The 13,845-nt window shown below is 30.9% G+C and overlaps 1 pseudogene; it reads right to left on the reverse strand.

Moving 5' to 3' along the window:
• Positions 1-338: 338 nt before the first annotated feature.
• Positions 339-13,845, reverse strand: part of LOC139859968 (fructose-bisphosphate aldolase 2, chloroplastic-like) — a 53,773-nt pseudogene continuing 40,266 nt past the window's right edge.

The following is a 13,845-nucleotide window of genomic DNA, read 5'->3' on the forward strand; positions in this document are numbered from 1 at the left end:
TTCAAATTTTTTTCAAATTGGACCTGATTTTCTTCTAATTATAATTTTGTAGAACATAAATAAGTTCAAATTTCTCCAAATTAGTCCGAATTTCATCATTTTTGTTCGAATTTCACACGTTCAAAATCAACATCAACTTTTTTTATTTAGCCCGATTTAGAGTTTTGGGTTTTGGGTTTTGGGTTTTGGGTTTTGGGTTTTGGGTTTACTCCGTAAACCCAAAACCCTAAGCTCTAAATTCTAAACCGTTCGTGTAAAAAACTCATTCTAGACCTTAAATTTAAACCCTAAACCCTAAAATCTAAACCATAAATCCTAAATCTAAACCCTAAATCTGATAGATCCTCTCAGTATGTGTATCCCTTAACAAACATTCATTTCTTAGCATCCTCACTTTCACCTTCATCTGAATACTTTCCTAGCTGAGCCAACGAGTTTGCTTTCGCACGGGTCAAAAGTGCTCTCTAACCCGCTTCAACGTTCTCGGGCCTACCTTGCCATGCCTTGAGCACCGAGTTTTGAAGCGCACGTGCATATGAAAACGACACGTGTCATGGGTTAGGACTTTGGTTCATTGCATGTAAGTTTAATGTTGCTTCCATTTCAGATTGTCCTCCTGATAAAAACTACATACCCAAAATTTTCATCAGTTACAAAATAACATGATTATTATAATAATTAACTAAAACTAAAAAGAGAGTATGATAAATGGTTATGCATACACACCATGATACTGGGAACTGCAGGTGGGACCCTCCTCCTCTTAAGCATGGTGAGTGTGTATTTAGCAATGGTCTCAGCGTCAGCCTTTTCCTTGTGGTCGGCCCCTGGTGTAACCATACTGGGCTTGAGCAAAATTCCCTCAAACATAACGTTGTTTTCTGCCAAGTAATAGAAAACCTCGGACCAAACTCTTTCAGCAACTTCAAGCGTTGTGTCAATTGAGTGGTCCCCATCAAGAAGGATCTCGGGCTCCACTATTGGCACCAACCCGTTATCCTACATAACATGATGAAGATTATAATAAATTCCAGATCACAAATGATTCAAAAAAAGGTCAATTGGTAAAAATAAAAAAAATAAAATTAAAAATTCAAACCTGAGAAATAGCAGCATAACGTGCAAGTCCCTATCCAGCTTCTTTCACGGCCAAAGCAGAAGGTGTAAAGACCCGTCCTAATCCATCCGGATGAAGTCCATAATGATTATAAACGATTCACAACAGTTGATTACATCGCGAGGTATTTGACCTCTATATGATACATTTTACAAACATTGCATTCGTTTTTGAAAAGACAATCTTTCATTACAACCAAAGTTGACGGCATGCATACCATTTTATAATATATCTAACTATAACTGATTTAATAATAATCTTGATGATCTCAACGACTCGAATGCAACGTCTTTTGAAATATGTCATGAATGACTCCAAGTAATATCTTTAAAATGAGCAATTACACAGCGGAAGATTTCTTTCGTACCTGAGAATAAACATGCTTTAAAGTGTCAACCAAAAGGTTGGTGAGTTCATTATTTTAACATAAATAATCATTTCATAATTTTAATAGACCACAAGATTTCATATTTCCATTTCTCATAAACATACGTCCCATGCATAGAGACAAAAATATCATTCATATGGATTGAACACCTGGTAACCGACATTAACAATATGCATATAGAATATCCCCATCATTCCGGGATCCTCCTTCGGACATGATATAAATTTCGAAGTACTAAAACATCCGGTACTTTGGATGGGGCTTGTTGGGCCCGATAGATCTATCTTTAGGATTCGCGTCAATTAGGGTGTCTGTTCCCTAATTCTTAGATTACCAGACTATATAAAAAGGGCATATTCGATTAGATAATCCAACCATAGAATGTAGTTTCGATTACTTGTGTCTATCTCGTAAAGCATTTATAAAAGCAGCGCATGTATTCTCAGTCCCAAAAATATAAATAAAAAGGGAGTAATGAAAACTCACAATACTGTATTTTGTAGTAAAAATACATATGGCGACATTGCACAAAAGTAGGGTTGGCCTCGGATTCACGAACCTATATCATTTATATATATATATTAAAATGTATAATCGTACTTGAACAATTTATATATTACACCTTACATTATATATTATATATTTAATTTGTGTATATATATATATATATATATTTAAAATGTTTAATATTGACATAGTTATATTAATATATATATATATATATATATATATATATATATATATATATATATATATATATATATATATATATATATATATATATATATATATATATATATATATATATATATATATATATGTAGTTAGTACTTTAATAAACATCTTAACTTGCTATATATATGAATATTTATAAAAAAAAATATGATAATATGGTTAAAATGTACTTATAACCTTAATAATATCTTCAAACTTTTATTTTCATAAACGTAGTGATATATATATATAATACTGATAATATTGATAGTTTTACGGAAAACAAAGTATTTAATTTAGTAAAAATAATCATAATAGTAATAATGCTTAAATGATAAACTTTATAATAATAATAATAATACTTATAAAAATACTAATGATCATAATGTTTAGAATATTTATAAATATAACTATAAATATGATACTAGTAATAATAATAATTATAACACTAACAATATCAATAATAATAATAATAATAATAATAATAATAATAATAATAATAATAATAATAATAACCATAATAATAATAATGATATTAATAATAATAATAATAATAAATAAATAAAAATAAGAAACTACCTCACAAAGAAAAAGATCCAAAGAAAACTGCCCACGCCCGGGCTCGAACCCGCGACCTCTCACTCACCCACAAACACTCGACACCACTTGACCAGTTCAACTTTTCTGATTTTTTTTTTTACACGGCCCAAATATATATATATATATATATATATATATATATATAACCTGATTATATCCGTTAATCATATTCATAGTCCATGAATCAACTAATGAAACCCAACAGCAGAATTTTGTCTCAGCCCAACAACTAATTTGCCTTCCCGGCCCAACCACACATTAGGAATACAGAGTCTGTATGCACAATAATGATTTCGGCCCAACAGCAGCAGGGCCCAACAGACCACACTCTTAAGGTGGCTTTTATGAAAAAAAAAAATTATTATGCAGCATCCAGGTTTCAAACCCATGACCTTCTGATTACACAGCCCATAACCATCCCATCCAACTTGTTTTTCTGTCTAAACTAATAACGAATATATATTTAACTATATTCTTTCTATTTCCTCTTCTACCTTCTTTATGAACATCGTTTTAATCATACACTCATCAATTCATTGCAATACCATCAATATTATTATCGTACATGAAATCATAATATTGATACCATAATCGTATCCATCACTGTTCGTCATCATCAACAGCGATCACTTTTGTTTAACACCATCATCATCATGATGTCGTCACAGAAAATATTCATCATCATCATCGTCTTCTCGTTTCTTCATCATCCATCATCATATACGATCCCTTATCATCATCATCGTTTAACAGTAGCAAAGACACATATAAGTTGTGCAGTCCGATCGTAAATCGAAACAGTAACACTCACCGAAAACCACGATCATCATCATAACTTGCATCATCATTCTTCACTATCATCATCGAGCATCAGTATCTATATCGTGATCATTATCATCTTCATCATTACATCATAACCATCACGATCATCCATCATCCTCATCATGTTATCGACCTCCATCACCTCGTCTTCTTCTTCGTCGTTAGTTTCCAACAAAAACAATAGAAGCTGCAGTTGAAAGAAAAAGGAATATATAGCAGCCACTGTTTAGGTGATGGTGGTTGTGGGTGGTTCACGGAGGTTGTAGGGGTGATGAGGTGGTGGAGCTTCGGTTGGTGATGGTTTTGGTCTCGACAGAAAAACAGCTCGACAAGTGGTGATTGGTGATGTTTTGTGGTGTTCTTAAGGTGGTGAGGTGATAGAAGGTGGTAACCGATCATGAGGGCTAAGGTGGTGGTGATTCACGATGGAATTAGAAGAGAGAGGATGAGAGAGAGATAGAGGTGGACGGTTGTCTAGTGATGGCGGATTTTGACGGTGGTGGTTGTTCTTGGTGGATGATGGTGGCCGATAGTAGAGGCTAGGGTGGTGTAGGGTGGCGGTGAATGTTGTGGTTTATCAAAGTAACTAAGGTGATTGTGGTTTGCAATGTAATTCGAGTATATGTATAAATATATATCCTATGTCTATATTACCTATATGTATATATAAATATAACTAAGATATGTTTAGTGGATGGCAATCAAAAAAGAACACAGTACCCAAATAGTAAAACAGTAAAGCAGCCTTTTAAATGTCATTTAGCTACCGACACTTTTCCATCACAATGCTATATCGTGGTCCGTTGCTAGACAGTTAACATATAAAAGTGCTCCTAAAAATCCCGAATTTTTAGTTTAATTATATTTTATTATTTCACCCATTAACTGTTTGAAACCTGATCAAAAAGGTTCGATAATTGTTTATTTTCTATTCTAATTTATATATACGGAGTACTAATATTTAAACTTAAAAATGTAAAAATATTTTTAACAAATCTAAAATCTTCGTAATCGATTTACACTTCAACTTTTATTTTAATATTTTATGAACATGTATTATATCTATATTAAAACTAATAAAACGTCAACCGAGTGTCACTGACGTTTACTAATTAGGCTCGAAATCAATATATTCTCTTTCTATATGCAAACACTTTTAAATAGCAAGTTTTAACTATTAAAATAAATATATTATATATATTTTTAAACAATTAGATTTACTATAATTTTATATATTTACAAGAAATATTTATATATACATATATATACATATCTATATATTTATAATAGTAGTTTTCATTACATCGCATATTGTTTTACATATTTATTTCCTAAAATTAAATCATATATTATATCAAATAATATTTCAAATTATTATTATATATATATTTAAATATATATGTATCTATTTACAAATAGTTGTTCGTGAATCGTAGGGAACAGTCGAAGGTCAATTGAATATATGAAACAGTTCAAGATTTTGAGACTCAACCTAACAGACTTTGTTTATCGTGTCGAAACTACGTAAAGATTAAAGTTTAAATTTGATCGGAAATTTCCGGGTCATCACAGTACCTACCCATTAAAGAAATTTCGTCCCGAAATTTGAGTGAGGTCGTCTTGGCTAATAATAAATATGTTTTCCTGACGAATATGAGCTGATAAATATGTTTTCCTGACGATTATTCGAAGAGTACGAATGAAGCTATCACCAAAAAGTGAAATAGGAAAGCAAAGATTCATCTTAACTTTTGACAGAGTCAGGGTTGAATTCCAGAATTCATAGGTATGGAGTTTCGAATTATCATAATATACAAGGTAGAAAGAAAAGGTAGTAGCATGATTTGTTTTGTCAAATTACCTGTATCACTGAGAATAGAACTATCAAGAATATATTTTCTTGATATGTTCAGAAGTTAAGCAGAATGAAAGTGTTATGTAACATGGCACATGATGACGTTATAATCTGTGAATCATCATGTTCCATTTAGAAACTCAGCATGACTTACTGTAATATAATCACGTTGATCAAGTGTCATTATATTATACTAACTCATGCATCAGTTCCCAACATTACTTCAATAACATTCATGTTTTAAGCTCGAAAGTTTACAGAATATAGAAACTAACAGTTTCTATATGATGTAACACTGATAGCACGAAGAGATTAATAATTTCAGATAGGAATAATTATAAAAATATCTTCAGAAATATGGAGAATATTTATAATGAAAGATACGATGATATCTTGGAATTTCTAATATCGAAGTATGATGAAGAAGATTTATCCGTAAGGGTTTAGATTTGGAAGCAAGGTATTCGCTAAAGGTTTCATCAGAAACAGAATCATTTGGATTCTTTGAAGTCAAACTTATTCTTTGCGATTTGTCCACGACGTTCTTCATGGTCTCGCATAATCTGCTTTTCGGTACTAAATTTTCTATTGAATGTTTCCAATATAATGATACACAGAAAGCACGAAGAGGTTTATAATTTCGAACGAGAATATTTATGAAAATATCCTCAGAAATATCGAAGATATTGATGATGATATTTTGGAATTTCTAAGTTCGATGGTTGACGGAGAAAGATTTTCCGCAAGATTTTAACATGACTTCGGAGTAAGATATTCTCTAAAGATTTCAACGGATCTAGATTTATCTGGGTTCTATGAATTTAGGGTATGTTACTTGTATTTCTCCTTGGTTTCCTTTATGGTTAGCTCAATCCGCTTTCCAGTTTTAACTTTTCTGATCTTTTCTAACATACTAATCTTTATCATCAAACTTTCGATGATTATGGTCGTTTACGGTTATCTACAGTTTCTGCTGCTTCATTCAGCTTTTTCAACATTCAGAGTATTGATTTGTGACTGAGTGCTTTTCAGAATTTCAGAATGAGAGATCATAATTCCAAGTGATAAATGTCATATATATAACTGTTGATGTAGATATGCTGTGAGTTTTCAAAGTACTGATAGCTGATTCCCAGTAATTGATATGGCAGTTCTCGTTACAATATGCGGATGAGTATATGATGGGGTTTCAATGAAGAAATATAATGATTTATCGGAGAGATTTAAACCAAGAAGCAACGAGGTTGCTGGTTCGTCTGCTAGTAATATGGTAAAATATGAAAGGTTCCCCGGTAACAATAAAAGAACATACATAATAATCAAGGTGATAATAAGGTTGTTTCGAACGAAAAGTCGAAGTTGATTTGCTGAAGCTGTGACAAAATTTGCTACTTTGAAAAGAGATCGCAAAGTTATTTTTGCTAATAAATGCCAAAGGATCTGAAGCGGCTACGTGTTAAACTTTTACTCAGTTGCCGAGAGTTTCTCAGGTGCATAACTATATGCATAAATCTTTCCTTCCATTAATGAAGTGCAGTTGATTCATCCTATCGATTGAGGTGTTTTCAAAAATCATGAAAGGTTTGAACGCAGATTGTAATCGTCAAGATACAAATGAGGTTTAAGATGAAATCATGTGGCAACTTGAAGAATTATTTAGTTTCATATGTTATAATCAATATTTTAACTCATTTTAATTTTTCCAATGTTATTAGTCCACAGTCGATAGTCCACAGTTGACAGTCCAATAATTCATATATAGTTTAATATATAATACTCGATTTAATTAATACATGTCGTGACCCGTATACGTCTCAGACTCGATCACAACTCAAACTATATATATTATTGTAGAATCAACCTCAACCCTGTATAGAGAACTCGATCATTACTGCATATAGAGTGTCTATGGTGATTCCAAATAATATATATAGATGCGTCGATATGATATGTCAAAACCTTGTATACGTGTCTCGATATTTAAAGTGCGTAAAATAAATACAGAAATTAAATGACGATAAATAAAGTGTGTAAAGTAAATAACAAAAATTAAATGACATTAAATAAAATTGCGAGAATATAAATTGCGATAATTAAATTGCGATAAATAAAATGTAATACGGAACTAACGGTTAGCTAGGATTTTGTTAGCGTGGTTTCTTAATAAAATTTAATATTGTTAATTAGTCTGTTTCTAATCAATTTTTATTGTGTCCATTATTTCTTCATTATGCCACTTGTTGGATTCTGATAGGTCAAAATTCAAATATGAAATTGAATCTGAATGAAAATAGTTATTCTTTGGTGAACGGATACGTATCTCGGTGGTTGTAAATAAGATAGTGAATAACTGTTGAATCAGATTCAAAGAATATACAGTGTAACTTATTAATGTGAAATTTAAATATTCCTCGGGTATTACCTACCCGTTAAAATATCTTCACCATTAACAGTTTGTACAAAAGAATTTTTAATTACAATCTTGTTGAAAACATATATACATATATATTTTCTTTATATGTAATCACGGATTTAATGAGTCAATATGATATTAAACTCATTTGATTTATCGTTTGAACAAGAATATATAATCTCTAACATATTAGAGATTACATAATCACCATGTCGAACGAAAATAAAATAGATAGAACCATACGTAGAACGATGATTATACTCGAGGTACAGAATGAGATGTTGAAGCTGGTGGTGCGGATGTTGTTGTTGGTGGTACTAATGATGTTGGTGCTAAGGTTGGTGATGTTACTGGTGTTGGTGATACTGATGGTGCTTGCAAATTGTGTACCATGCTCTCTAAAGTTAACACTCGAGCTCGAAGTTCTTTAACTTCTTCTACTAACCCTGGTTGGTTATCAGTGTGAGGTAGAGATCGGATATCTTCACTAGTTCCGTAAATGGTAGCCTCAAGACGAAAAATTCTTGCAAAAAGGGTATAAACAGTGTTGCAAACGGGTTCGCCGGTGAGCGGGTCAAGTACTCCAAGGTTAGGTGGTAGATTCGGTTCATGATATGGAGTACCTTCTTCCCTTCTCCATAGGGTGAGTATGTCGCGAACCCACCCCCATTTTCTCCAGTAATCACGGTAGTTGATTGGTTGGTGAGCTCCTGTCACGCTATCTTCGGAGTCAGATGAACTTGGTTGGTTCGTAGAGGCCATCTTACGCGATCTCAGAAAAAAAATTTGGTATGAAAAGTTTAGTGACAGCAATTGATAGTTGGATGGTATTCTCAATGCATAATATGCATAGATATATAGTACCAGGTTCCCTTAAATTACGGAGAAATTTACGGAAGATATCAGGCAAGATCTACAGTAACAGATACGCTAAGATATGAATTTTGTCTATACACTATTTATGCAGTCAATGCAGTAAAACGTGTCTAGACTAAGAATGATAAGCAAGTGATTCTCTAAGAATGATAAGCAGGTAATTTTTGACACGAAATGATAAGCAAAACTTTTGACATGCAGACACGGTCGAAGTCCAGACTCACTAATGCATCCTAACGACTTATCAGTTAGACACACTAATGCAGACCTGGTTCGCTAAGACCTCTGCTCTGATACCAACTGTAAAGACCCGTCCTAATCCATCCGGACGAAGTCCATAATGATTATAAACGATTCACAACAGTTGATTACATCGCGAGGTATTTGACCTCTATATGATACATTTTACAAACATTGCATTCGTTTTTGAAAAGACAATCTTTCATTACAACCAAAGTTGACGGCATGCATACCATTTTATAATATATCTAACTATGACTGATTTAATAATAATCTTGATGATCTCAATGACTCGAATGCAACGTCTTTTGAAATATGTCATGAATGACTCCAAGTAATATCTTTAAAATGAGCAATTACACAGCGGAAGATTTATTTCGTACCTGAGAATAAACATGCTTTAAAGTGTCAACCAAAAGGTTGGTGAGTTCATTAGTTTAACATAAATAATCATTTCATAATTTTAATAGACCACAAGATTTCATATTTCCATTTCTCATAAACATACGTCCCATGCATAGAGACAAAAATATCATTCATATGGATTGAACACCTGGTAACCGACATTAACAATATGCATATAGAATATCCCCATCATTCCGGGATCCTCCTTCGGACATGATATAAATTTCGAAGTACTAAAACATCCGGTACTTTGGATGGGGCTTGTTGGGCCCGATAGATCTATCTTTAGGATTCGCGTCAATTAGGGTGTCTGTTCCCTAATTATTAGATTACCAGACTATATAAAAAGGGCATATTCGATTAGATAATCCAACCATAGAATGTAGTTTCGATTACTTGTGTCTATCTCGTAAAGCATTTATAAAAGCAGCGCATGTATTCTCAGTCCCAAAAATATAAATAAAAAAGGAGTAATGAAAACTCACAATACTGTATTTTGTAGTAAAAATACATATGGCGACATTGCACAAAAGTAGGGTTGGCCTCGGATTCACGAACCTATATCATTTATATATATATATATATTAAAATGTATAATCGTACTTGAACAATTTATATATTACACCTTACATTATATATTATATATTTAATTTGTGTATATATATATATATATATATATAGTTATATTTAAAATGTTTAATATTGACATAGTTATATTAATATATATATATATATATATATATATATATATATATATATATATATATATATATATATATATATATATATATATATATATATATATATATATGTAGTTAGTACTTTAATAAACATCTTAACTTGCTATATATATGAATATTTATAAAAAAAATGATAATATGGTTAAAACGTACTTATAACCTTAATAATATCTTCAAACTTTTATTTTTATAAACGTAGTGATATATATATAATATTGATAATATTGATAGTTTTACGGAAAACAAAGTATAAAATTTAGTAAAAATAATCATAATAGTAATAATGCTTAAATGATAAACTTTATAATAATAATAATAATACTTATAAAAATACTTATAAAAATACTAATGATCATAATGTTTAGAATATTTATAAATATAACTATAAATATGATACTAGTAATAATAATAATTATAACACTAACAATATCAATAATAATAATAATAATAATAATAATAATAATAACCATAATAATAATAATGATATTAATAATAATAATAATAAATAAATAAAAATAAGAAACTACCTCACAAAGAAAAAGATCCAAAGAAAACTGCCCACGCCCGGGCTCGAACCCGCGACCTCTCACTCACCCACAAACACTCGACACCACTTGACCAGTTCAACTTTTCTGATTTTTTTTTACACGGCCCAAATATATATATATATATATATATATATATATATATATATATATATATATATATATATATAACCTGATTATATCCGTTAATCATATTCATAGTCCATGAATCAACTAATGAAACCCAACAGCAGAATTTTGTCTCAGCCCAACAACTAATTTTCCTTTCCGGCCCAACCACACATTAGGAATACAGAGTCTGTATGCACAATAATGATTTCGGCCCAACAGCAGCAGGGCCCAACAGACCACACTCTTAAGGTGGCTTTTATGAAAAAAAAAATTTATTATGCAGCATCCAGGTTTCGAACCCATGACCTTCTGATTACACAGCCCATAACCATCCCATCCAACTTGTTTTTCTGTCTAAACTAATAACGAATATATATTTAACTATATTCTTTCTATTTCCTCTTCTACCTTCTTTATGAACATTGTTTTAATCATACACTCATCAATTCATTGCAATACCATCAATATTATTATCGTACATGAAATCATAATATTGATACCATAATCGTATCCATCACTGTTCGTCATCATCAACAGCGATCACTTTTGTTTAACACCATCATTGTAGTGACCCGAACTTTTCCATGTTTATATATATTAATTGAGATTGATATTTACATGATTAAATGTTTCTAACATGTTAAGCAATCAAACTTGTTAAGACTTAATTAATTGAAATATGTTTCATATAGACAATTGACCACCCAAGTTGACCGGTGATTCACGAACGTTAAAACTTGTAAAAACTATATGATGACATATATATGGATATATATATAGTTAACATGATACTATGATAAGTAAACATATCATTAAGTATATTAACAATGAACTACATATGTAAAAACAAGACTACTAACTTAATGATTTTTAAACGAGACATATATGTAACGATTATCGTTGTAAAGACATTTAATGTATATATATCATATTAAGAGATATTCATACATGATAATATCATGATAATATAATAATTTAAAATCTCATTTGATATTATAAACATTGGGTTAACAACATTTAACAAGACCGTTAACCTAAAGGTTTAAAAACAACACTTACATGTAACGACTAACGATGACTTAACGACTCAGTTAAAATGTATATACATGTAGTGTTTTAATATGTATTTATACACTTTTGAAAGACTTCAATACACTTATCAAAATACTTCTACTTAACAAAAATGCTTACAATTACATCCTCGTTCAGTTTCATCAACAATTCTACTCGTATGCACCCGTATTCGTACTCGTACAATACACAGCTTTTAGATGTATGTACTATTGGTATATACACTCCAATGATCAGCTCTTAGCAGCCCATGTGAGTTACCTAACACATGTGGGAACCATCATTTGGCAACTAGCATGAAATATCTCATAAAATTACAAAAATATGAGTAATCATTCATGACTTATTTACATGAAAACAAAATTACATATCCTTTATATCTAATCCATACACCAACGACCAAAAACACCTACAAACACTTTCATTCTTCAATTTTCTTCATCTAATTGATCTCTCTCAAGTTCTATCTTCAAGTTCTAAGTGTTCTTCATATATTCTACAAGTTCTAGTTACATAAAATCAAGAATACTTTCAAGTTTGCTAGCTCACTTCCAATCTTGTAAGGTGATCATCCAACCTCAAGAAATCTTTGTTTCTTACAGTAGGTTATCATTCTAATACAAGGTAATAATCATATTCAAACTTTGGTTCAATTTCTATAACTATAACAATCTTATTTCAAGTGATGATCTTACTTGAACTTATTTTCGTGTCATGATTCTGCTTCAAGAACTTCGAGCCATCCAAGGATCCATTGAAGCTAGATCCATTTTTCTCTTTTCCAGTAGGTTTATCCAAGGAAATTAAGGTAGTAATGATGTTCATAACATCATTCGATTCATACGTATAAAGCTATCTTATTCGAAGGTTTAAACTTGTAATCACTAGAACATAGTTTAGTTAATTCTAAACTTGTTCGCAAACAAAAGTTAATCCTTCTAACTTGACTTTTAAAATCAACTAAAAACATGTTCTATATCTATATGATATGCTAACTTAATGATTTAAAACCTGAAAACACGAAAAACACCGTAAAACCGGATTTACGCCGTCGTAGTAACACCGCGGGCTGTTTTGGGTTAGTTAATTAAAAACTATGATAAACTTTGATTTAAAAGTTGTTATTCTTAGAAAATGATTTTTATTATGAACATGAAACTATATCCAAAAATTATGGTTAAACTCAAAGTGGAAGTATGTTTTCTAAAATGGTCATCTAGACGTCGTTCTTTCGACTGAAATGACTACCTTTACAAAAACGACTTGTAACTTATTTTTCCGACTATAAACCTATACTTTTTCTGTTTATATTCATAAAATAGAGTTCAATATGAAACCATAGCAATTTGATTCACTCAAAACGGATTTAAAATGAAGAAGTTATGGGTAAAACAAGATTGGATAATTTTTCTCATTTTAGCTACGTGAAAATTGGTAACAAATCTATTCCAACCATAACTTAATCAACTTGTATTGTATATTATGTAATCTTGAGATACCATAGACACGTATACAATGTTTCGACCTATCATGTCGACACATCTATATATATATTTCGGAACAACCATAGACACTCTATATGTGAATGTTGGAGTTAGCTATACAGGGTTGAGGTTGATTCCAAAATATATATAGTTTGAGTTGTGATCAATACTGAGATACGTATACACTGGGTCGTGGATTGATTCAAGATAATATTTATCGATTTATTTCTGTACATCTAACTGTGGACAACTAGTTGTAGGTTACTAACGAGGACAGCTGACTTAAGAAACTTAAAACATCAAAATATATTAAAAGTGTTGTAAATATATTTTGAACATACTTTGATATATATGTATATATTGTTATAGGTTCATGAATCAACCAGTGGCCAAGTCTTACTTCCCGACGAAGTAAAAATCTGTGAAAGTGAGTTATAGTCCCACTTTTAAAATCTAATATTTTT

The sequence above is a fragment of the Rutidosis leptorrhynchoides genome, chromosome 7 (assembly GCF_046630445.1).
Source record: "Rutidosis leptorrhynchoides isolate AG116_Rl617_1_P2 chromosome 7, CSIRO_AGI_Rlap_v1, whole genome shotgun sequence".
Taxonomy (NCBI): domain Eukaryota; kingdom Viridiplantae; phylum Streptophyta; class Magnoliopsida; order Asterales; family Asteraceae; genus Rutidosis; species Rutidosis leptorrhynchoides.